At 41.1% G+C, this 26,944-nt stretch overlaps 1 long non-coding RNA gene across 1 annotated transcript; it reads right to left on the reverse strand.

Annotated features, from left to right (window-relative positions):
- Positions 1-24,826: 24,826 nt before the first annotated feature.
- LOC138116592 (uncharacterized) lies at positions 24,827-26,592 on the reverse strand. The gene is made up of 2 exons (XR_011154225.1): positions 26,443-26,592; positions 24,827-25,739 (listed from the first exon to the last, which is right to left on the reverse strand). It is a non-coding gene; the product is annotated as an uncharacterized lncRNA (long non-coding RNA).
- Between the last annotated feature and the right edge of the window lie 352 nt (positions 26,593-26,944).

Consider the following 26,944-nt stretch of genomic DNA (forward strand, 5'->3'; position numbering starts at 1 on the left):
TACATTTATGAGAGTAAACTGGATTCCTCTGGTCTGACAGATGAGCATAACTGTAGGCCTAACTACAGACTTTGATAAGCACTTAAATGTAAACAAAAAGGATCAATTTGCATTTTCCTTTCTGTTGCCAAATGCAATGCATCATTTTACAATTGCCATTAAGGATTATTGCTATCCTAACGCAGCGTCTTACACAGTTTGTGCCCATCGTTTGTTTTCTACCCTGGCAGAACATCTCAGGCTGCTGGCAGTTTTGCACTGATGTTGTCTTTGTCCTGTTTTAATTTTCTGGAGTGTGCTTATTCCAAAAAGGGGGCTTTTTATCCTGAAAACTGTCTTCCATGAAAACATGTCACTCATCACCTCCTTGTGCACATTTAAGTGCTGATGGTCTCATCTCCCATGCCCAAACTCACTCCAGTTCTGGGTGACGAGGCTTATAAAGCTACTTTTGATCTTACTGGAGTGTAATCTCAACAGTATCTTGGAGTCCACTTATTTCATAATCAACATTTAAATTAGGAAATTCTTTTCTGATCTATGCCCTCCCTCCCCTCTTCCTCTTTTTCCTCTTTTTCCTCTTTTTTCTTTTTATAATTTCAGAGAAAGGGAAACAAGCCACAAGCATTCGTTAAGCAAACAGCTGTGGACTAGAGGAGATCAGAAGTTCAGTCTGGAGACCATGTGTGCTTCTCATGTTACAATAATTGGGAAAGTATGATCAATGGCAGGTATGGAAACACAACAGTCTTGGATATGCTGAAAAAACCAGAGTTTGTCCAAATCTTGCTCAGAATAATAGATCCACTCTGAGATCTTCTGATCACTTCAGCACTGCTTGGCAGCCCAGAGAGCAAAAACAGCAGCATGTGAAACTGCTCAAGTGCTGACAGAATCCCCTCCCCTCAAAAATATATTTATACAGAACATAACTCAAATGTCAATTAAAAAGATTGTGTTTAGCCACCACATTTTGTTTTGTTCTCAGCCTGTGATGTAATCTGCTCAGCTCTTAGCTGTTCCCTGTGTTGGGGACCTATGTATCATCCCAGCAATCAATGTGTCTCCAAGTGTTGTGCTTCCCAGGAATTACCTGAGCCAGGCAACTTTACAAGTTCTTGCTCCTCTGCCCAACAGTCTTACTGCCTCACAATGCCATGGGGCAGTTTAACATGTGAATCACTTGTCTGGTGCCCACAAATCAAAATCACATGTCAGCATGCAAAGCATTCAGCTGTCTTCACATCTTGAACAGAAATAACCTTATTTATGTCACAGATTTTTTTACTCATTTGAAACACCAAAGACTTTTGACTTGCTATCTCCCCAGTAAATTATCCTAAATCAGCTTAAGATATCTGGTCCATATATCACTTAATATTCTTTAGGTGGCTTGAGTAAAAGGACTTTTGGTTTAAGGTTGCATCCTTACACCATGGCCATGTTCCAGGGTTCATCAGGTGGGCTGTGGGACAATCCTGACAACATTCTCCACCTCAGAGCTGAAATTAGCAGTGCTGCAGATACTTTGCCATTGTTATTATCTTGTTATAGCATTATGCTGAATTGGAGGAATATCTGTTGGAAAAAAAAAACCTTTTTCCACTCAGTCATTGACCTCCCTGTTGAGAACACACACATGCACTCATAAAACCAAATTATATTATTAAAATACATCTGGACTAAGAACTTGGATTAAGACTGATGACCAGGCTTTCACAGGCTCCCCAGCTGACTTTGGCAGTACACTCCAATCACAACTGGCCAAAGTTGGCTTCACTCCAATGCTCAAAGGTTTTATTCCTTAAGATGATGTTTTTAAGAGTGAGTTCTCCACCTGTTCTCATACTAAGAGGAAAACTGATTAAAAATGCATCTTTTATTTTCCCATTCTCTTTATGTGAAACAGTTTCCCAAGAAGAGGATAAGAAGACAAAGAGACAGTCTCAGTGCTTGCCCTCATTATCAGACTCAGAAATACTTCTTTTCATGTAACCATCATGTGTGACTGCTCTCATCAGTGTAAATATTTCTACAGCATTTTAGCCATGGACCTTAATCACTTCTACACTGAGTTCAGGACAGACCCAGTCCTGGGAATAGGTCACTCCCTGCTCCAGATCGGCTAGAATAACCCTGAAAATTACTTAAGAACCACAAAATAACTATGCCTTAAATGAAATTAATGTATGCTGGTTTTCTTTGCCTTTTTCCTTTTGCTTTATCTTTTATTTACAGTCATCCTTTCATTATAAACAAGGTCATCCTAAAATTACAAAGATACCATCGAACATATGCTTTGGGGGCTTAGTGTTAACCATGTACAGTCAGTCTTTTTATAGGGAAACCCTAAAATTAAAAAGGATTTTGTCAAGTCCAGAGGCCTTCCCAGCATATTTCCACAGAGCAAAAAGCCTGCTCTGGTGAATGAGCACCCTGTTATAGTGAGCAATCATTCGGCAGCATAGGTTATTTTAATGGACACATCACTTTAAACGGAGCCTTCACCATCTGTTCTGCCCTCTAATTACAGATGCAAAAAGAACATAATTCACAATTGCATCATAAAAAAGTAAGATATAAGTGATTTAAATGCATGTGTATGTTCTTTATTCAATGCAGCATGCAGCTGTTATGTTGTTTTCATGTTTCAGACACAAATCAGGATGAAAATGGCTCTCCTTTGATAGAGAGAGTTCCCTCACACAGGACATTTTGTGTTCAGCAAGCAAGAATTTGCTAAGGGCAAAATCCCTACTTTTTGACACAAAAACCAAGCCTGGACTCCGTAACAGGAAGACGGAATTTATATCCCTCAGCCAGTGGATGCACAGGGCTCTGAGACAGCCTGTTCACAGCTACTCGCCTGGAGTACTGACAGCAAGAGCAGTGAGCAATACTCCACGAGGCTAATCCAGAGGGTGGCCAAGTCCTGGAGGGGTTAATCCACTGCTCCCTGGGGGTCAGAATGCACACACCTGCAGAGGACTCATTTTTTCTTTTTTTTTTTTCTTTTTTTTTTTTTATTCCTTTGGTGTCACAGCAACATCTTCCTCCCTGCATCATCCTGCCTGCTTCCCAGTTTGGCTTATTTTAATCCCCTGGAGAACACAACCTTGTGTTTGACCTGTAACCCAACATTTCAGTCCCCTTGAGCACCTTGCTGCAGGGCAGGAGTCACGGCAAGGCCCTCCCTCCAGCCCATTGCACCGGGCTGGGTTTCAGCCTAATAGAAGATTTCACAGTAGCTGCACAGTATATAGCTCAAAAAGAGAAATTGGAGAGTTCCTGCTGAGTAGGAATTCATCCATCAGCAGCAGCAAAAGGCAGGAATATGCAAGCAAATAATCCATTCTTAAACTTAAATGATGCCATAAAATGAAAGAAATGCCAATTATTCTCAAGTGAGTCAAGATAGTTAAAGTGCAACCTTTTATTGGACTAACAAATGGGTTAGAAATGAAGCACACAAGCTTTCAGGATGAAAATGTATTTTCTTCAAGTGTTGGCAGCTTTTAAATTGAGCTATGGTCCAATCCAAGTTTTTCTTAAGGATCAATATGACTCCAGACATTTTATTCTTTCTTCTTTTTTTTAGTCTTTTTGATCCAATAAGTTTTGTTTAAAGATGGCCGTTATTTTTCATCTACTTAGAGAAAAATCCAGTTTCAAATGAACAGTATTTTATTTTTTCACAGGCCCATAAAATTAGGATGTTTTTCTTTGCAGCTTTAACAGGAAAGCTAGTTTTAACAGAACATTATTCTCTGTGTAGTACTTCTTAAAAAAAAAAAAAAAACAACTTCTCATTTCAAGTTGGAGATTCTTCTTTTAGAGCTTTGCTTGTCTTGATACAAGAAGTTGATAATATCTTGATTTAGCTACCCATTTAAATAAGCATCTAACTTTAAACACAGAGCAGTCTTGGATTATTTCAGGAAAACTACTCTGTGCTTAAAGTTAGAAGCATGTTTAAATGTGTATTGTCAATACATGTTACCATCTCAACTTAGTTGACTCCAGAAGTTGTTTCCAACTCCCTTTCATTGCTGTGGAGAATGAACTAAAAGCCAGAAGGCCTTAATAGGTTCTATGGCTTCTCTTCCCAGACTGAGCAGTGGTCAGTGGTCCTACCAGAGTCAGGTTTTATTAGATGACAGGGACTATTGCATATGGTGAATGTGAGGAATATTTTTGTCTCACCATCTGTAAAAAAAGGGATACAAATGTTATCACCTTTTCCTTTCTTTGGAATGTCCTGAACTCTGCAAATTTTAAAGAAATTCCACATGAAGCCTTCAAAAGTATCTTTTTATCAGTAAGGTGAATGAAAAAAATGAAATTGCAACATTCCCATTAGCTATTTTTGTCTTTCCCTTTGCAGTCAGTTTATGAGGTAGTCAAAATACTTCATCATTCAAAATCCTCATCAGAAGTAATTTGCTTTTTCTTTTTTTTTTCTTTTTTTTTAATCCCCCAAATATTTTCTGTTCCTCATCTGTGTGCTGCAGATGTCAGCTCTGGGAAAACTCACATGTGGTGGGGATCTGGCTGCAGTGAAGGACAGGACACTCCCAGCTATCCTACACAAGGCGTTGGACCACTCTCCCCATATGTCATAGTGTTACAACCACTCTAGTCAATTCCACTTGATAGCTGAGCATATAATATGAAGTAAAAGAAAATTGGTTAGGTATGTTGAACCTCAGACAGTTAAGACTTAAATGTAAGTCAGAAAACTTCAAAATCAATGAGACTTTTTACAAGGCAACAATTCAGGGAAAGAGTTCACAGTGCCAAGACAGCTGTGTACTGGGAAGAATCCTAGCTGCTTCTTTGGAATAAAGCATATACTGGAAATAATGCAATGAAGCAACTCCTTAAAATGAAAAATTACAGTAAAACATCCTTAAAATAACAGAAGGCTCTGCCAGCAGTTCCAGACTTGGTATTGGTGGAGTGCAAGATGCTGCATTTCTTCTGAGTAAGCTATTACTGTCAATTCCCAAGAAAAAAAGTATTGACCAGTGTTGGACTTTCCCAGTGTCATAATGTTCAGCCAACATAAACAGTTCTGATAGAGTCATTATTTGTCTCCTTTCCAAGACAGTTTTCCAACGTATGCTAATTTGTTTAGAGAAAAGAATTGTATGGAGGAGGATGCCTATTTAAGCTCAGTATCAGTGATTTTCCCCAGGCAAACAGAAGGAAAATCTTGATAGCAGAAACTTGCAATGTTTTAAATAGCTCCTATAGAAATACTGGCTCTGGAAGGGATATCAAAAGGCTATTTTTTGGGCTGAAATGAGCTGGTTTTGACCTGGGTTTGGGATCGCAGCAGGGAGTGGGAGAAAGGAGACACATCTTCATGTTCTTCAGTCTGCTTGTTCATTCTTGGGGGAATCTGTCACACCCCTAGGGATGCTCTGATCCCAGCCAGCTGGAACAGTCTTACAACAAGTCCTGCCAGCCCCGACTGTGAGAATGTCCTGAGCCTTTTTCAGCCATGCTCTCAGCCCTCCACTTTTCACAGGGCAAGGAAAAGGTGGCACAGACCCAGCTCTGCTAGTTTTATATTGCACAAAGACACCTCTGTGAGAGAGGACTCTTGTTTTGGCTGCTTGGGACCATTTTACTCTGCTTGAAGGAGGGGTCTGCCCAAGTTCTTCAATTTTGCTACTGAACATTTCTTAAACTGTTGAAAAATAACACAATAATAGCATTTGGAGACCAGGGAGAGAAGAAGGGGGAGAGCAAGTAAACCCTTCTTATCCTGGCTATGATTTAGAGCTGAGGATCTCTCTGTACATTAAGCAGCACATCCCCACAGGGGTTGTAGAGACAAGTTAGGTGAGGATGAAAGGAAGATCATATCACCAACTTTCTGTACATGCTTCTGTGCAGATCAGATAATCCTGTCATGCTAAAGGATTGCCCCTTCCAAGGGGCTGACTCCAGTTGTATGGGGAAATGTGCACCCAGTGAGGCAGGGATCTCTACACCCACCCCCCTCCAACACGACTGAAGGGAAAGAGGTGCATTAAGGCCCCTAAATGATTCAATGCCTCCCCCCACCTCACAGACATAATCTTTACACTGCTCTAATTCCAGCACCTACTTGGCCCTCAGCCCAGTGAAAGGCTCGACCTCTTTCCAGACCTCAGACACGCATTTACATACACTGCAATGTGTCTGTGTACGTTAGAAGACCTGCTGTATAATTTTAGTGCCTTTCCTTTCAGTGAGGTCATGGAAGTATGGGCACCCTGGGGAAAAAAAAATGAAATGCTAAGTATACGGAGATGGAGTCAGATTTTTAAAGATACTTACATAGGTGCCAGCTGGTTTTCTAAGCTGCTTTAGCCCCTAATTTCAGCTGACTTCAAACAGCTTTGAAAATCAGACTTTAGTAGCCTGAGTTGATTTTGCTGACTGTGAAATAAATCTCAATTGATTTCTGGAAGTGTGAGTGAGCAAAGAACACCCTCAGCAGCCTTTGACTTCAGATGATGCTCAGTGCCCCAGAAATTAGGTCACTCAGTGCTCAGGAGGATCACTGAAAAATGCAGGCACAGAAAGAAGTGGGTAGTGTTTGCTGGGGTGACTTGGGAAAGCAAGAAGTTAGTCCCTGGCCAAATTGGCCAGGACTGCTCCCAAGGGACAGGTTCTGTCCCATCAGAGTCAGTTGGACTTTGTCATTGGCTCTTTGGGGTTAGCAGTTTTGCCCAGGACTGTTTTTGCTGCCAGACAGTTGTCAAATCCACTGGAATTTTTTTTTTTCTTTCTATTGAAATGCATAACACAGTGATGGGGTACTCAGTTACAACATTTGCAGAGGACAAAGTTCAGGCCAAAAAAGCCTCTTTTCCTGCCTATTCTTCATATCTTACAGAACTGAATTTATTTTTCAAATACATGATTTCTCATCTTCTGTTTAGTTTCCAAGTCCTAAGGGCTGATGGAACTCAAAACAGCCTGAGAGAACTTGCCTGTCTTTATTTTCTTAGATTTGCCGACAACTTATTAACCAGACACAAACCCCACTCTTTAAGCATACAAGGCAGCCTTTCAAGTCAGTCCAAGATCACAGGTCAACGAAAAGCCAAGAAACTTGACTAGGCAACAAGGCCCGAAAAACTAAAAATATTGTTACCTCAGAAAATGGAAGTAATCATAGTCAGGAGGGACCTTTCCTTGAGGCTTTCTTTCCACATACTTCTGTACAAAAAACAGCTACAGGTGCTCCTAGCTTTTGCCTTTTCACACCAGGGAGATGCCTAGTTCAGATTGAACCAGTCTGACTTAAATACCAAAAGCAGTCCAGCATAGATCATTGGCCAGATTATTTTGTTTCCCCACAGCCCTCATGTCCCAGGTCTAACATTTATTTTTCTTCCAAGAGTAGAAATCCCTTTAATATATTTTTAATTAGCTCATTCATCCTCTGTGGTGTTGTTACCACCAGTCCACCACAGAGAAGGAAAGGCAAGGATCAAGCTGGACAAATACAAATGACTTGCGATGTCCTGCTCATTGTTGAAGGAGTGAGTCACAGACTCATCCAAAAGGGCATTCCACAGGCAGTGAGCATAATACCAGACAGAGAATATCCTAAACAGCTGAACTTGGCTATGGCCTACCAAGTTCAGATATGAGCAGAAGCCTCCCCATTTCTATATTTCCTCCATTGCCGTCTGCAGTGGTAAAGATGCTACTATTTAAAACCTGCCTCCAACATATATTTTGATTCTATCTACTTTTCCAGGTGAAATACTTATGGTTCTGGTTACAAGACAACAAAGGAACTAATGAATGACCATTTTGCAAGGCAATTGCTTGCAGACACATTCTCACAAGCTTTTCTCCAGGAAATTGCCACAGAAAATTCAAGCCTTCTTCCTGGGGTAGATCTTGTGGGAGTATTTAATTTTTTAAGAGGTGGTGGTGTTTTAGTTCATACATTTTTCAGCTTCTTTCCAAGCTTTTCAGGCCATTTCCAGTTTTCCCACGAGAAAGAGAAGAAAGCCACCATAAAAAAGCAGGAAAAAATTACAGCCCACCTCGTTGCTGGGGAAGAGGTACCAGGGCTTGAGTTTCATCTCTCCTCCCTTTGCCCTCAACTACCTCTAGCCTGTCCCCACCCCCAGGGGAAGGAAGGTGGTTCTAGCTGCTCGAGGTAATAAAGTAAGGCCTGTGAGGAAATGTTGTCTTTTGGGAAAAGGCAAAATTGTGTGACTGCATTAAAGTCAACACTATTTATCTTCACCTCTTGTCCTACGGGATGACAAAGGGACACAACTGTTAGACCCAACCCCTCTGTGCAGCTGCAATGCAAAGAGGGCAGGGACTGGTACTTTCAAGTGTCAGACCTTTTGTGCCCAACTACTAGTTTATGAGGCTGATGTCAAGCATCTCACTCAATGAAGTCTTTGTCCTAGGTGTATAGGGCAGGACAGTGGAAAAACTACCCTGTCTTATATCCCAGGCTCATCCATCTTCTGCTCACCCGGTTGCTCCATTTTTATTTTTTTTTAGGCTACCCGTTGCATTGCTAGTACGGATTCCCCCCTCCCGGGTTAATGTACTGGAAAATTGCTCTGCATGTTTATGTGGGGGTCCCTTCCAACTGAAAGAGAAAAGGAAAGAGGAAAAAAGACTATTTGGAAAGAAGAATATTTTTCCCACTGAACTCACAGGGCAGACCCCAGCTTGTGGGTTCTGACCCTGATTAAGAGAATTTCAATGACCTGCTAGGAGGTTTATTGTGAAGTTTGGCAGAATGCACTTCCGAATGAAATTTTTTATTATTTATAATCACAAAGGTGGATTTGAATGGTCTACATTCCTCTCCTTCACCAGTCTACTCGCTTTGAGACCCCAACTTTAAACTATCACAGGTCACCTAGATCCAGTTTGCTTCAGTTCTCCTCCAGCTCCTGGACCTTAGCCAGGTTCTCTGTTTTGAACCAGTTCCTGTTGTGTTTTCTTGGGTTTTTTTTCTCTTTTATACATTTAAAACTGGGTTGCACAATACAAATTTAACTGTTGTTGACTTTGGACTCAAGGATAAGGCAACACAAGTGACAGCATGATATGAGATAACTTGTAGCTGCCACTGGATAAAAATAGCCAAAATATACGCCTACAAACAAAAAGTTTCCAGGGTTGAGGCTCTTTTTAGCTGAAATTAAACTTCACGTGGTCTCTGGGGTTTGAGCTAAGACTAACTTTGGACAGAAGCGAAATACCACGAATGTCACAAACAGTGTCTGTAAACAAGCTAAAAATCAACAATCCTCTTTTCCCAGGTCCAAAAATGCAGCCACTTGCTGTATGTTCCTAGATACAGTCATGGATTGAACCTCATAAGTAACTGGGATAAAACCAGGTACTAAAAGGAACTTCTTAATGCCTTGAAAATGCTCAATGCCCATTGTTAGTGCTCAGGTGCTTTTCTGTTCCCTTGAAATGGGGTAGTATTTTTTGTCCCTTGCACAATGACATAAACATAACAATAAAAACCTTCATCTAAGTCTGCCTCCCCAGAGCTCTGGTACTGGGAAAAATATCCACAACTGCTTATTTATCCTTATTTCAGCAACAGTGTGTCCTGCTGCTTAAGAACCAAGTTCTTTCTAGTTAGTGGGGGGAAAAAAGGAGACTTTTGTAAGTAAAAGGTCTTTAGAACACCTTTCTCTTGTTCCATACAATCAGAAGAAGATCTTTCCGGTTCTGGGATTATAGTTCACAAAGTGATGTCATTTCTGGTTATTGATTCTCAAAAGAGAAATTCAAAGACAACCGTGAGGGGGCATTAACTCCTCCTGTAAATAATAAAGAATTTCCATACATGGGGTGTTTTGGTCACAAAATCTACCACAGAAGTTAGAGAGGCCCTACCCTTTCTTTAAGCTTCTGGTTGCATCTTGGCATTTACTTTTTCATTACTACATATAGATGCAGGCAGGGACCAGGGGCTTGCTCCAGATGTTTATGACCCAGAGTATGCCCCAGACCAGGGGCTGGACTGAGACTCACCTCCCAGAGAAAGGGCTTCTACCCTTCCTACTCTCCTTTTTGGGAGTCAAGTGACGTCAAACGCCTCATGACCTCCAATCCTGGCCAAACCGTTGGCATGGTTGACCTGTTTATTTGGGTAGAGCATAAAAGAATTTTGGCAAAACTGACAAACTAGGCTCAGATAAGGGGAAACCTTCACGTCAAACACAAACATTAATATGAACACCCCTAATCTCCTGGTTTGTCCTTTTCCGTAGGCAAAGGTCAGGAGCATTTGGTCCCCACAGACCCTTAACAAGCAGATGTTACTGTAACATGCCCAGGGAATCAAGCATAAATACGACCCCTGACCCCAGTTGTCAGCTGATCCGCTGAGACTCTTAGAAATATACTCTTAACTTTTATAAATTCCCACTTTTTCCCACCGTCCCACTCCATTCTTTCCCTCCCCTCTCCCTTGTGTCTCCCAGACCCGTAGCTGCTGAGCGGCGCTTGCACAGTTGCTCGTGGCCTGACCCCTCTCTTCACCCGGGTCAAAGGCCCGAGACCCAGGGCAGAGCTCTTTTCTTGCCAAAGGCCAGCTGATGAATCATTCCCAACTTGAAGGGAACAGAGGAGAGGGGAGGAGTTTGCCTCTCAAAAGGCCCTCAAACAACTGTGGCCTATATATCAGCATTTACACTATTCTGACACTCTCAAAAATTCACTTTCCTTTCTGGGAATGGCAACAAAAAGTGAAGGGGGAAGGGATGAAGGAGCTGAGAGGCGCTCCCTGGACAGCCTCAGGAAATGCAGAGCCTGGTCCTGATGGCAGCAAAGGGGTTTCCCTTTGTCTGATGAGGAATGCTAACATGAGCATCCTTCCTTTCAAAAAACGCTCCTGTTAAATAGAAAAAAAAGTGGGAGGAAGGAAAAGGGGGTTTACAAGGAAAGCTTGGGCAAGCTGCACCAGATAGACAGGGCAGCTTTGTCCAGAGCTGGGAGCTGTCAGTGTTTCTCAGTCTTCGGGGGACTACCCCTTCTCCTTCCTCTCAGCCCCATGTGGGGTTCAACTTTTCTCCTGTAACACCCAGCCTCTCTTCCTGCCAGATGATCCACTGCAGACCTGCAGAGCTCATCTGCACAAAAACCTTTCCGTTCTGGACTGTGTCACACCATCTACCACAGAGGGAATCTCATTCTAAATGAGCTGCAGGGATCACAAAAACCAAACCCAGACACCTTCCAGCTCCACCGAGACATTGCTTGGGTTTTCCAGTGATTCCACCTCGGCATGTGTGACTCAGGCCCACAAATATCTGGAGACTGCAGGCGGAGGGATACGGAATGCTCCCGAGATGATGCTTATTTTTGTTTGACTCCCTTTACCTTTATAAAATCCCAGAGACATTTTTGGCCTCACACCAGGCTTTGATTAGAAGTGGGGATTTCCCTGTGTGGTTCACATTCTCTCTCCGGACACTGTTAAACAGTAACTGCAGGGAATGACTTTTACCCCTGGCTAACAGGATGCTTGGGAAGACAGGGCTGTGTTTCCACAGCACCTCGGAGATGGCTGCCTTCCCAGTTGGCCTTTCGCTCACTCCCACCCAATTATTTGATTCTAACATCACATGAAATAACATGGGTCTTCCTTTATTAGCACCAAAACCATTTAAACTGTTAGTTTCCCTTTGTCAAAACTGGGTCCTAACCCAAAGAGAGGGAAGGGGAATCTCTCTGCTCCCAACGCAGTTTAGGAATTTTCTCAGTCTCGTTTTCTATTTTTTAGGTTAAATACACACCATTATTTTGTCTGCAGCTGTTCTTTTTGAAGTACTTTTTTGTGCAAGGTGATCACTTTCATAGTTTAGAAATGTTTAAATATCACATAGAGCATTATCCAGGTCTCTTTCCTGCAGAATTTTGGCTGGATGCATGTGTGTCAACAAGTTTCAAACATTCTCCACTGCACATTTGATTGCCTCCTGGCTTAGTTATGAACATGGTGTTATTTTGGATGGTACTTTCTGAAGTAAAATCCTTTATTTGTCTTTGGTGTCCTTGTTTAGGTGGATGCCATTACAGTTTCCAAGTTCTTCATGATAGAATCTGCAATGTAGCCCCCCCATGAATTTGTTTTAATGGCTTATTGGGTATCAATGACAATATGGGGCTTGATAACAACAGGCCATCAGTTACTATATATCTGTCACAATCATTTTAAGACAGAAGAGCAAGACTTCATATTTATGTGACAGAGGGTTTGCCTCTTTTATTGATATTTTATATTTTTCTTAATTAATGTACATGTGTATTAAGGTGAGACATTCGAGAACAGTTGTGATCTACATCCCTTGGAAAAAGAAAGGAGTTTAAAATTTAAAAGTACACATCAGTGAAGCTTGGTGGTGCATTCTACAAATCACAGTCTTGGTTTAATAGTCTATCTAGTGTGGACAAGTCAGAAACATGGGTTTGTTCACGCAAAGACATTGCATCCTGGTTCCAGAAAAGTCAGTGAGAATTTTGCCATTAACTTTAAATGGAACTAAGGCTTCACCTCAAAGCTTTTAATCAAAAAGTGTGAGCTAGCATGTTCAAACAATGCCTTCGGATCGTAGTCACGGCAGAGTCTAAGACTGGCAGGAAAGAAGGCTCTTGTTCAAAAGCTTTTCATGCAATCTCCTGGTTACAGAGAGATGGCTGCAAGCCCCAGTCCTGGCTTCCTGGGCTGCTGGTCATTCACAGCATTTTCCCTCAGGAATACCCAGCCTTTTGGTGTATCCTGCAGTGGCCTTGCAATAAAAGAGCACGTCTGCATGAACCAGCAGCTCAGTTACTGTCATTCCTCCTTGGGACATAGAAATACCTGTTTTCTGCAACACCTTCTAATTTATGCAAAATTCAGAAACAAATTTCTTCTCTCTGCTACAAAGGTTACACTTACTGTGGGTGTCTCCACAAGTACACTTAATTTAACCTGGACTCTCTTGATATACAAGCCTTGATGGTTAGCCTTGAGATGACCCTACTTTGTCCAGATAGGTGCCTATGCTTATCTGTAAACCATCTAATAAGAATCCCATCATCATGTACTAGATCAGCAAATGGTTTATATTTCAAATGATCACCCCTCATTTTAAATAAAGAAATAAGCATTTAGAGGAATACAGTAAGTGGACTAGGAGAATATTTGGTTTCAGCATGGTCAAAAATAATTTGTGTGCATAAACATCAGACAGAGAATGAAAATCTCAGAGTTCAGTGGACTGGAGATTATTTTCTGGAACTCTGACTTTGAAATCCCAGTAGAAATTAATTTTCTCAAGAGTCATTATCCCTCCAGGGGCATTTTATCACTTTATAAAATCTTCAGATGATCCAGTAGCATTTGTTTTCCTGGGACTGGTTTAGTCTGTGCTGGGTCCAGCCCATGATGTAATTTCTAAACTGCATTCAGCCCTAATGGAGAGAGAATCCACAAAAGTACCCACAACATTTCCGTACACATAACTCACAATTTAGATCAAGACAGGAAATGTTTTTTCCATTCCATGTGTAAATATGACATTTTAAAAAGCTTTCCTATCTCAAGTCAAGACTAAAGGTTAAATAGCCAATATTTTTAGATACCAAAATTCCACACATTCACTAAGAAGAAGAGGATTTAATTCCTCTTCTAATTCTGTATTTTCTTTCACACGAATTTTCCTTAACTTACATTGCAAACAAAACAAAAGAGTTTGTTCCAGGCAGTGGAAGAATTTTTAGAAAGTATTGAAGTGGGCAGTTTACTTGTTTCATCAACCCTGTTTTTGAACAATTTGGCATCTCAGGGAAGGAGCACTGTTCTTTGGGAAAGGATTTGCTGACAAACCTCTTCTGATGACAAACCTTGTTTGCCTCCACTGCAGATACATTATTTAGGTTCAGAAATACTTCTAAGTACATTTGCTGCTGTGTGCACATCTCTGAATAGGTATGAGCCTGTGAGGAACTACTGAGAAACAGGTACATTTGTCCTGGGAGACCCCCCATGGCATGACACAAGGCAGAATGACAGTAAGTCATGGGAAAAATATCATTTATGAGCACGTCCTGACTCTACAGATCTGCTCCTCCAGACAATGTGGTGTAAGGCACAGCTTTGAGGATTGTCCTGGTCAGTGAACAGAGTGCAACAGATCCCCTCCATGTAATGATTTAAAACAGCTGAGATCCAGATCCTGTGGGCTGTCCCCACATCAAAAGTCAGTCTTTGGAAATCAGAATCTTCCCATCAGTGTAATTTCTTACCATAACATGGTTTCAAACTTGTTTCCTGCTTTTTTCTCTGTTACTTTTTGCAACACAGTCCCTAAGGTCTGATTTATTTATTTTGCCCAAATCTCATGCCTAGACCACTTTTATTAACTGAAAAACCATTAAATTAGATTGAATAAAGCTGCTAAGGAATGACAAATCTTTTTTTCCTACAGATTAAATAGCACTTATGGGAAAATAAAAGCTGCGTGTATTTCAAGTTTCCAAATCCTTGCAGCCTTCTGGAGTTTTCTCCCTCCACGTTTACTTACCCTCTTTTAGATTTCCAATCTCAGTTACTAACACACTACACAAATAGCAGGGGTCAAGGTTGAGGGCAGAAGCCTAACAGGTGAAAGGTTGAATAACTTGAAAGTCAGAAAGTGCACTTTTCGAGAAGAAGTTTAACAGGTTTGGGACTTCTCAAACACTCACAAGCTGTTGTTCTCTACTTACTTGGCCAGGTCAATGCTGACATTATGGTTTTGACGGTCACATGTCTTTTCTTTCATTGGCTTTCTACACTGCCTGTCTGATTTTGTCCTTGTCCTTGTAAACCTTTATCTTTTTACTGAGGTAAATCACTCTTCTCATTCCTTCCTTTGTTTTTTGTCCTTCCTTCTTTTTTTTTTCCCTTGTTCACTTTTTGGGGTTTGTTTTTTCCCCTCTTTTTGCTTTTGCCTTTTATATATTTGTGAATGATACAAGACCAAGTATTGGGGGTTATGTAGTATCTGCAATACTGGTGCCACTGTTCACCTGTTCTGGGAGAAGCTACACTAAGGCAGAGCATACTGAATTTTAAAATCTGTTCTGGGTCCTTGAAAAAAAATCTTCCCTTGGCTTCATAATTTAGATAGTTTTTGCATCTGATGGCAGTAGAAAAAATAGGGCAAATTTTCCCAGTTTGGATATGTTAACTGTGAGAAAATGTTATAACTTTCTTTCTAAACAAGGAGCTGTTTTGTCCTCTGTATGGCTCTTTGTTGTTGTGTTTATTTTTATTTGTTAACAAAATGGAAAAAAAATTAATTCCAGCTATAAGGAATAGAGAAACTTCTGAATTATTTCTATATCTGTTACAGATACTGCATCTGACCTAGTTAATTGTTTTTTATTCAATGCCATGAATTTTAGGGAATTGCATAAAAAATATCTGAATTCAGATAGAGTCAAGGTAGCAGCAGCAAAAATAAAGTTTTCCAGGTGCATGACAAAATTTGGAAAAGCTGGTTCCATATATATCAGGATTGGGACAAGTATTTTGTCTTCCAGAAGCAGGACTATTGCCTGTTGAAGTCCTTTGCCAGAAAGGAAGGAATGGTGAGGCAGTAGTGACTGAAGACAGATACTGAGGCAAAGTTGCTTGCAGTTGCTTTCAATTCCAAGATATCCAAGGAAAAATTCCATCTGCAGGCCTCCCTCTTTCATTTTGTTTTCCCCTATGGCATGCTCATTGCCTAGCAATCATATTTCAACTCCTGTGAGGAATGGAGACAGTCTGGCCATTGTTACCAGAAGCAAATGGTGTTTAGAGCTAATGACCAAATCAAAAAGCTCCTACATCAGATCCAGAGCTTATTCCCAGGAAGAAACTAGCAAGAGACCAAATGGACACATGAGGCCAAACACACCCTGTGCTTGACCTCTGGAAAACTGTCAGGGAACGTCAAATACAAAGAATGTCAAGCATCCAGCAAACAGCCACTGAAGCCTCAGCTCGCTTGCAGTGAATGCCCACAGGAATTTCAATCCTGCCTTTGCTAAAAAGCCAGTTCTGACCCTGTTGCAGGAGAGGTGGGTCCCTTCCATTTGAAAGGTGGATGAGTTTCTTTGCTGACGGGGTCTCATGGACTGTAGGGATCACCATCCTGTCCTAGGCAGAAGTTCAAGCTGCCATCTGGGGAATCTCAGTGCACATGAGAAAGATAATTTTTTTTCCCTCTCGACTTAATTGCTAAAGTTTTCTTTTTACAGTAGCTGGAAAGCAAACATTCACAGAATAAGGAAACTTCCTTGTGCCACAGAACAACATTACCACAGCGGAACAGCAGCTTAAGCTGTGCTTTCCTGTGTTCAGGATATGTACTTTGACCATAGGCCATTCATCATGCATTCAGCTATTGCTGGTGGTTAGACCACAGACATCCAATTGCTCAGAATTAGCTCCATGACATTCTCTGGTTAAGTCAGTGCACATGGCAAAATACATCATATACTTATGGTTAAACCTTAAATGTGACTCTCAAAAAGTCCTTTCAGCAGGACTTGGTGGAGCTGTCTCCTGCAGTCGGCCACCAACTCGCCCTTTGAGCATGGTTGTTTCCAGTGTCTTTTTTCCTGGTCTGATAGAATTAGAAATGTAAGTACCTGGAACAATGAGAGGAGTAGGCTCGGGCCTGATGGAAATGTAAGGGCTGAGAGCTGCGATCATGTTACTGGACAGACAGCACATGTTGTTTTGACTGATCCCGGAGTGGAAAGGCCACATACAGTTAATCTACCAAAGGTGCACATATATTTCAACTACCTTTGACCCACCAGTAAATTCAAAGCTGGCCATTGCAAACACCAGAAGCATCCTTCAAGGCTTTGGGAAACACCTCCACTACAGTAAAGACGGATGAATATAAAGCCGTGTTTTTATTAACCCTACAAACAAACACTACTGTGGCCATGGGGTATCTTCCAAACGTGCAGAGAAGGCAGTGCCCTCACTTTGGAGCCACACAGACCCCTTTGCATTGGCTGCAGTTTTTTTCATGAGTAATAATCCCTCTCATAACTGGGAAATTCTCACCCCAACATCTCTGTATGGAACCACTCCAAGACGCACTTTGTGCTCCAGGAAAGCTGGTCTCCGGTCAGATGGTAGACTGAAGTTCAAGTTTTCAGTTTAACCACAGTTTGGTGAGGATCTGTGTGTACAACTATAATTTAAAAATCCCACAATGATACTAATATCCCCAGCACCCTGTAGGGAAATGAAATACAGCTCCTAAGACAAACTATGACTGTACGGAGCAAAAAGCAAAGGAGAGGGCATGGGATGGGGCAAGAAATTGGAACACTTCAGGTTTCACATTCAGTTGATCTTAAAGACCTGATTCAGCTCTGGCAAAGGGAACTATATTCACTCAAACAAAAATTTGTCCAAAAGGGTAGTTTAGTTTGGTTTTTTTAATTGTTTAAATGCCTAAAATTATCTCTTATGCTCCAAAGAGTCAAGAGAAGCCATATTCATGTATTTTCAATTTCACCCAAGTATAAATATTCATTGCATTGTCTTCTTTCTGTTAAGTGAAATTTCAGGTATGTGAAATTACCTTGCCTCACAAAATTCCCTTACTTTCACAACACTAATTATAAGTAATTACTTGTGCTGTTCCTTTAAGAATAAGAACATTATCAGCCAGCCCACCTCAGGGAATAAATATGCATCTCACTTTGATGAAATTTGCACACAATACAGGTCAGGTAGTTAATGAAGCCATAAACCATAATATGTCTGAGGCACTAAACATCACCTTATTCATTTGGCCTTGGTGTGTAAGAGAGCAAGAGATGTTTATTGCCATGAGACACCCTCCTCGCCTTTAGGATCACCATTCATAGCCAGCTCTTTGTAAATAAACATATAACCTTTGCAATGGTAATTTAAGACTGTGCAGTAAAGAAGATGCAGTGAGTGCATGGAGAGTGGAAGAGAAGATAAAAAACCTCATGAATAAAGTCGAAGGCTGCAGGCTAAGGTGTTTATTAAGTCCCAAGCTGTTTTTTTCCTCCACTTTTCCTCTCTACTGAAATAAAAACAATGATTGCTATGATGCTCTAAAATTAGAGCACATTTGTCGTTTTTAAAAGCAGCTAACAACTGAACTTCAACTGTGCAACAGCATAATACGTGTAGAAAATAGATCTGCCCCAGGCCTAGCCTCTTCTGTTGTGTAATCAGCCAGTAAGAAAGCAGGAGATCGGACCAGATAATGTCAGTTTTCCACTTCAGAGTGGCGAAGGTATAAAAGCTATACATTAAAATGCATCAATGAAATGCTGCAGTCCATCAGACTGACTTCCTGGGACAGAGAGAGTTCACTTTCCAGCCACAGTGCCATCTTTAGCATGTGTCACAAAAAAAAAAAAAACTATATTAAAATGAATGAAACTCTGAATCATAAAAAGGCTTTGCATTTCAGCCCCAGGATGTCAAAGTGTTTTGCAAGGAGGCATGAATTCAACCTTCCAGTGTCCTGAAAGGTAGTGAAAGAAGATAACCCTGTCTGGTTTATGGTAAGGAAACCAACACATGAGGCCCTGACCAAGGGCACGTAGCAAGTGTGACACAGATAATAGTTAGATCTGATCTCTGCTCCTGTACTTACTCCTTCTTTTTCTTACTCTGAAAAATGCTGTAATAGTTTTCTTAAAAATTCTCATCATTCTCATTAATCACTCTCCACTCCTTTTACAGCAGAAAAAGTCTCCACGATCACACGTCAGAGAGGTTCAAAAAGTACTGCAAATCATCTGTTTTACCACCAAATCATAATGAAATCACGTGTTTCTAGGTCTTGCTAAACACTCTGCAAAGAACATGGGTGACCCTTTGACTTCACAAACAGCACAAATACTGACCCCATCATTGCCTTGCCTGAAACAGTGCATGCAAACACAGACATGCACAGTTTGTGACTTAATTACCTGTTACTATCTGGGGGGGGCAGGACTTTTTGATCTGTGGAGATGCTCAGCAGTGATGGTGTGAATTATTCAGTGCAATCAACTTGTTGAATCACAGCAGCTTTCAAGCAAACTTTATTTCACGCAAACTTTACTTCACCCAATAATTTATTTGTGACAACTTTGAGAAACCTCAAGGCTGTTCACTTGTCTGTGCTTGGCATAGGACCCTAAGCTGCCTTGAGAACCAGCGAATGGCAAATACCAGGAATAGGTTATAATCCCTTTCCCCTTCATCTATGTACACTGTGCTCAGCGAGGTCTATCATCAATGTCACTTAACAGCTCACGAGCCAGAGAATGCCACACCATGGTACAAGTCACTTATGCAGAAAAATCAATTACTAGTTTGCATTGGGATCACAGAGTAAATAGCTGAGGTATTCTGGTGAATATCATCTCATCCCTTTCAAACATTCACATGGTTTGGTACCTCCAGAGGACTTCTACACCCTGTTGCATCCAGAGCAGCCAGTGTCTGTGGTTTAGAGCGTGAACCCGCCCTGCTAGGGCTGGCTGCTAACAAGGAAAGTGGATAGATCCAATAATAAATATGCTATAATGACATAATAAAAGTTTGGGAAATTGCAGGAGTCATGTTTCTCATTCAGAAGCAAACTTAAAATAAACTTGAAAGCCTGAAAACATCACAATTTTTGTCTGATGAAAAAGTCCCGACTGAAGAGCCCAGTGAAATGACTTTGCAGGAGTATATGAAAGACATACCACAGGCAAATTGAGATACAAAGTTTGAGTTTTTGATCCCAGAGAGAGAGAATAATGTGTCCCTCAATTTATCCATGAACTCTGCAGCTGGCAGGGGCTGAGTTCTGTTAGTAATTACCGTGAACAGATGAGGGAAGATTTTTTTTTTCTCCCTTTTATTTTGACCTGCAGTTAAAGAAAATTTGCTTGTTTTATTTTAGGTTTGAAAATGATGAGGCAGCATCAACCTGTGTTTCACCCCAGAGCTGTTGATTTTCCCCTGTCTTCTCCCCCTCCCTTCCTTTCTTCCTCCCCTCCACCCCCCAGCATCTTAATTTATTTCAGACTATGAGTGTGCAGATTCCCAATTTAGTGGGAACAGTTTGCTGCCAAGGCCCTTCAGGGGCTTTCTCTGCAGTTTATTTTCTTAACTACAAGCTTCAGGTTGTTTTGTGTGTGCGAGTGGTGGGGAAGGAAGGAGGGGACTGCATTCCTTCCTCCAAATTTACAATATAAAAACTTTGGATTTGCTTTTAGCCAAGTAAGTTTTGTCCTTCCTTGTCCTGCTCTGTATTTTGTTGTTCTCTTCCTACAGCAAACACCCAGCTGGCAGCCTCAGTGACTCATGAAGGAAAAGTATTAGACATATTTCTTGCTGAAATGATTATTTGCCTCTGCTCCCTTTTTCCCTGTGTGAAATAACAGCTTACAGAAGGGTGACAGGGACAACCCTGGGCTTGTGCCTGCTTCTGCACAGCTGCAGTGGGAATATCTTTTTTTTAGATGTTTCCTTTTTCTTCAAGGTGGGATATCATAGGAGCCCTGCCTGAATCCTTAGTAGGTGGAACCACAGATGTACCTAAAGGAGCTGCTCTGGTACTGCTCAAACAACTTCGATTTTAGCAGCAAAACCAGAAAAATATCATTTTTTTTGAGCACCTGATGTGCCACCTAGCTATTGAACCTATTGACCTCTTTTTTTCCTAATGGGAATTTTGTCAGGGCAAAAATAATGATGAATTAGCCAGTCAGCCAGGATATCTGAACTACAGGGCTGGAGCAAAGAATGGTCCAGGCAAGGACCCCAAGTGCCCAGGTAGTCCCCACAGTGTCCCACAGCAGTGTCCCATGCTGCCAGAGCTTGGCCAGCAGCGGTGGCACCCAGCATGATCACCCCATTAGCCCCAAGGATTTCCCAGGCGGAAACACAAGAGGCCTTGCCTCGCTCCAAGTTTTAAAAAATGTTGGTTGCTGTTCAAATGGGAGTAAAGCCAAAAGGATAACAAAAACCAAACCTGTTTCCTGCAAACTGGGAAGCCTGTGTTGCAGCAGCCTGCTGTGCTCCAGCCAGGGGACAGCCCTGGAGAGGGACAAAAGGTCCCCTTGGGTGATGGTCCCTGCTCAGAGTTGGTCCTTGCTCCAGTGAGCAAAGGAGAAAGCTCACACAGCCTTTTCTCCTTTCATCACCTTCTCCAGAGCCCACCCCAACAGGAATAATTCTTGGATTTGCTCTATTTCAGGGATCCCCAGTGACATCCCTTCCAAAAGGGGCCGTGGGAAAGGTGAAAAGTGAAGGAGGCTGTCACAATAACTGATAGAGCACCAATGCCATAAGGGTATCAAACACTCAACCCAAACCCTGATCAATCCTTAGAGGAATACACATATACAATTTCAAGCTGTTGAACAATCAGAAATGAAGAGTAAGCACAGGAAACTCCAGTATGTTATCAACAGTCTTTGAGCAACAATAATAGAAGGTTCATTTCATGGAGGAAATTATTTAATCCAAACTATCCACCCAACTCCAAACACAGGACAGCAATATGAGAGAAATATGAAAGTAGCTTTATGTCTACAAAAAAAAAAAAAAAATCCCAAGCAGGTTTTCTTTAGGGAAAGCAAAGCTTCCCTCCCATTAGCCCACTTCCTGCAATTCCACAGTGCGATTGTGTGTTGGGAATATACCCAAATTTATTTTTATGCAGATTACAGTGGTCTCATATTTCCTTAATACAGTTTCATAGCCGATTTCCTTTGCCCATGTTAACCCAAAACTGTTTAACATATGTCTCACAACCAGCCATTGTCAGGCTCAGGTTAGCTTAGAGACTCTTCTTTTTCTGGTTTGTTGTAGAGGGGAGCTGGGGGTAAAGGTGGTTGCAGGAACTTTTCATTGTGCTGTTTCAACTGATGAGCTTTAAAGTTATATAGAATATTTTCCACTTTCCCAGAGATTTCCACACATGGCGGTTTTTTACTTGTCCCTTTCCTCCTTTTATTTGGTGGTTGTCCAGTGCTTCAGGTGATTGCAAGGGATCTGTTCTATTCTTTTCATGGTTACAAATAAACAAAGAGTTAAATATAAACAGAGTTTTCATAGGACTGATCCAGAAGACACAGGGGTGACTTTCAGCATCTGGTCACTGTGCTGGTCCAAGCCATTCCTGGGAGAGCTGCCTCCATTTTATGGGATCATGAGAGGAGTGGGTGAGGTGAACACAAATAGCGGCAAGATGTGTGTCTCCTATGATAAACCAACTCTCCTTAAGCCCAACAGCATCACCTCTCTCAGACTAAGTCTGCCACAGGACTATGGCAACATGATCTGCTCTCCATCACCTCAGGGAAAGAGCAATAAGAGAGGCTGTTTCGGAGGGAAGAGGAGACAGACAGCAGATCACACCAAGAAAGGGAAAATTCTAGCCCAGAAGAATGGGGGGACCAGATCAAACAGAGAAAAACAAAACAAAACAAAAAAAAAACCCTCATGTGCCATCTGCAAGTCCTTTGTGGTCAAGTCATGGAACAGTGGGACACAAAATGGGAGATGAGAGAAAGAGATATTTCTGCATTTGTTCCCCTCCTTCTAGTGCAATGTATATTGGATCAGTTCACCCAGTTTTTCTAACTCAGGGAACAGATGGTGTCATATTTGAATATAAAATGAGTTTTCATTTGCTTTGCCATAAAAAAAAAAAAAAAAAACAACACAAACAAACAAGAAAAAAAAGAGCTCACCCAAAAATGGTGCTATAGTTTTTTTACAGACCTGTGGTCTCAGTTACAAGCTGAGCTTATTTCAGTTCCCGGATCTAATTTGTGGTCTATTATGGTCCTTTTATGCCTGCAGATGTACAAAATGAAAAAAAGTCCCTTCTACAAATGGAAATACTTTTCTACTTAGACAATGTTCATGTTTTGGGGAAAAGTGAAAAACTGTTTAACCACATTTGGCAGCAAAATTCCAACTGTACAGGCACAGAGTTTGCTGTTGTTGCTCTGTGCTGTGTAGCTTTGAATTCAATTAGAATTCAAACCCACTCCTTTTTTAAGTTTCTGTTATGTTACTGGAAACAGCTTCCGAAATGAATACTTTTCTTATGGTTCCTCTTGTCAGGACCTGTGAGAAGGACTAAGAAAACACAAGAGAGAACCCCTTCCTATGGCAATCCCAGGACAAAGATGAAGTAACCAGATTAAACAGCACAGGATTTATGAGATGGATGTCTGTGGCTTCTGTTCTTCTTTTCTAAGTCATGAGTCTCATCCCTGTAGATTAAATCCTCCAGTTGTATGCCAGTGAGACTTCCTAATGTCATCATGGGAATCAGTGGAGTTAGACAGTCATAAAAGTAAGCTCATGTAGCAACAGAGGAAGCCAACAGGTCAGATGAACAATCAAGACCTTTTCCTGAGTCTATCTGCAGTCTTTCACTTGCATCACTTTTCCCCTGCTATGATGCTTATAAAAGTTTTGGGCTGCTTGCAGGTGCCAAAATATTCTCAGAATAAATTTGCACTGAATTTGAGACAAGCTGACTGAAGACCTCTCCTGAGTCCCTTATTTTCTCAAATGCCACAATTACGATGTTATTGCAAGTAGAGCCTTTTTTTCCTCTTTAATTTACACTCTGCTGGCTTACATATTACCCTCTAGCACATCTATAAAAGACCTTGGCTGCTGAGGTGGGGCAGGAATTGAGTGGTTTAGGATTTGGTAAAGGGATTAAGGAGTCTTTCATTTCTAGGTCACTAGTTCAAGACTGTCATGACTGTAGGCTGTCTACTGACCTGTGTGAAATATATTGGTGGATGTCGTTTATTCCCTATCAAAAAATCACCACCACATTTGGCATTGATTTGACTTTATAACAGAGTAGGTTTGGTATGCATTAATCAGAAATGGGAGCACGTTGGAAAGTTCAGATCAGGATGTGAAATCTCCCAAGGTTTGAGAATGGATGTGTTTGGGGTTTTGGTTTGACTTCTCCAAGCAAAAAGTCAAGCAGTGAAATGTGGGTTTCAAATTGTCTGGTAATTTAGAGTTGTTAAGAACTAAGTCCTACTTTTAATTTTAGCTCTGCTGTTTTCTTATGAAAAGCAGTTTCTTTCCCTACTTCCCACCTGTCAAACTGAAGAAAAGCTCACAGTAAAATACCTTTTTTCTTATTACACTTCCTGAGATCCCTGAAGACAGAAAGAGAGGAAAACACAGAAATTAGGAGATTATTAATCTCTCAGTGGTAAAAGGGAACTGTTATCACTTGCAGTATATTTTGGCGAAACATTGGAAGAAATACTGGAAGTTTGAAGCTTTAAATTCATCCAAATTAGAAAATAGAATTCCCAAACAATTTCAAACATTAGACTTTCAAAGAGGTTTTCTGCAACACTTTAGAAGGAAAGGTCCTCTACTTTCTCTTTTTCTCATACAGACACACTCTTCAACAGGCTCTTTGACCTTAATGGGATGCTATTTGCTGATTTGGAGTCTCAGTCTCAGCAGTGAGTTCATAATAAGAGTCAGCTGAAGAAAGGCTCTTCCCCTACCTTCCATCAATTGCACATTTTAAAGCATCAAACTACGCATTGCTTCTGCCGGCTCTCAGAAAGATGTCAAATTGAGTAAAAATTCAAAAAGCAGAAAGCTCATTGAAAGTAAACTCAGATAAAGTGTTAAAATGCAGCATTATCTCTGGTTGGGAGGCAGCTTTCATAAACGGCACCGAAAAACAATCAAATTAGAAGATAAATACAACCTGGAAACAGCAGGAGAGGTTATGCCAGACATAAATCTGCTTGTGATACTTTTAATTAAAACTGGATGTGATACAGTGCTCAATATGACATTTCCTTTATTCCCGTTCATTATTTGGATTACATTTGTATATTCTGCTCTGTTGTAGGCCTGCACCATCAAGTCCAAGGGAGTTCAGATGCAGTTAGCCCAAAACAAAGGCTTAAAGGAGGCAGGCAAGCAGAAAATATTGGGGGAAGGGGAAATAAAAAGAAAGAAGGAAAAAAAAAAAAAAAAAAGGAGATTCCCAGTTGCTTTTGTAAGCCTTCACCTCTCACAGCCTCCAGGATGCTGTGGTGACCACATGTTCCATACCTGACCATATTTTGGTTTGGGACCTATTAGCTCTGAGGAATTTTCTTCTTTGAAGTTTGAGATTAAGCATAGGCCTGGTTCTGCTGCTTTGCCTGAGCTAATGCCTCCCCCCACAGTGTTTCTGGGTGCTGTCAATAGGTCTTTCTTTTTCCTTAATCTCCTCTTGTGGCCAGGTGCGTCCAGAAGTTGAGTTTGCTCCTTTTCCCTCATCTCACTGTGGACTTCAGCCCTCAGTGGACATGAGTCTCTGTTCTTATCCTTGAGTTCAGAGAGAAATACCAAGGGATGGCAGAGCCTCTCTGCCTGACTGTAGGATGCTGGATGTTCATCAGCCTTTAGCTGCAATAAGCACACTCTTTTCACACTTAAATATTTTGTCATGTGTCCAGAATAACTAGTTTATCAAACCAGCGGCAGCAGAAGGAAGAAAATTGTTTTCTGGTGTTGTTGGGGCAAAGATTTCTATCTGTCTTCTCTACTGGAAGAGCATCAAAGATTCTGCCATTTTCCAAGTGATGCAGAAACCAAAACAAACCACTCTTTCCCTTCTTTAGGCATGCTTGACTCCAGGTTTACTAACAGTGAGTATGTTACACTGGTGTGAGGGAAAGAAAGCCGGAATTTAGAGATGCTTCCCCACTCTTGAGTTGGTTGCTTCAGGCTACAGCTTTTCCTGATCTGCTTCTTCTGAAATCACCATGGCTAGCACTTTCCTTGCTAGCTAGAGAAAGCTTAATTTTCAGCTTCAACAAATTGGTGTTCCCCATGGAATTGGGTTAGCATAGAAAATTCCCCGTTCCACCCAATTATGACTGCAGAGGTAACAGTCATATGGATAGCTACAATACTTTACATAGTCCTGATTTTTATTTTTCCAAGGTGAAATAGGGAGGCAGTTTGATGCTGCACCTAGATTTGCCTTTGATCTACCAGGATCTGTACCCCTGCACTGCACACCTTGGCCTGGCTGAGGTTTTGCCTTGATAGAAAGGACTGTAGGAATTCAGCAAACTGGATGGAGATATTTGCAGGTGATTGGGAAATGGGAAATTTATCTATTTTCTCAAAGAATTTGCTGACAGGCCAAATATTTCAGGATTGTGTGGACTGGAGAGAAAGGAAGACATTTGACTGTTTATGCGAATCCTATTTCCCTTGTCTGGGATGTTTTTGCTTCAAGAAGTGGTATCATCGTGGGCTGGGGATATCTGCTTACAACTTTTGAAGGAGACCTTTAGTCATAATCTATCAAAGCTTTAAATGAACATGAAACCAAGGAGACAAAATGAATAACTCACCCTAATGGAATAGCAGATGGTAAGATCTCACAGCTCATCATGGTAGTGTTCCAGCATCCACTATATAATGTTTCTTTTTCTGAGTGAGAATAGTGCTCATTCTTGTTGTTTAATGTCTACAAGGTCTAGTAGAGACTAAATCATGATAAGAACCACAGACATTTTGGAAAGCCTGAAATTGGATAAGTGTCAGTCACTATCACCTCCATCAACCTTAACTTCCTTAGTCACAATGCAAACAGCTCTACGTGGTTTTATTTCATCATTTACTGAGACAGGAGGGAAAAAATATCCTAAACACTTCTGGACAGCAGCTGTGGGTGGAAAATATATAGGATGGTGAAGCTTGTGAAGTGTGCAAGAAAAATAGTGCTAGTTAAACATGCCTGAAGATTGGGAATCCCAGGGCATTCATGTGCTTCGGCTCAGAAAAGGGAGGGATGCTGCATTTCACAACAGAAAGCCCTAAAAATAAAATAAAATAAAAATAATTGCTTTGGGG

Source organism: Aphelocoma coerulescens, chromosome 10 (assembly GCF_041296385.1).
Source record: "Aphelocoma coerulescens isolate FSJ_1873_10779 chromosome 10, UR_Acoe_1.0, whole genome shotgun sequence".
Taxonomy (NCBI): Eukaryota; Metazoa; Chordata; class Aves; order Passeriformes; family Corvidae; genus Aphelocoma; species Aphelocoma coerulescens.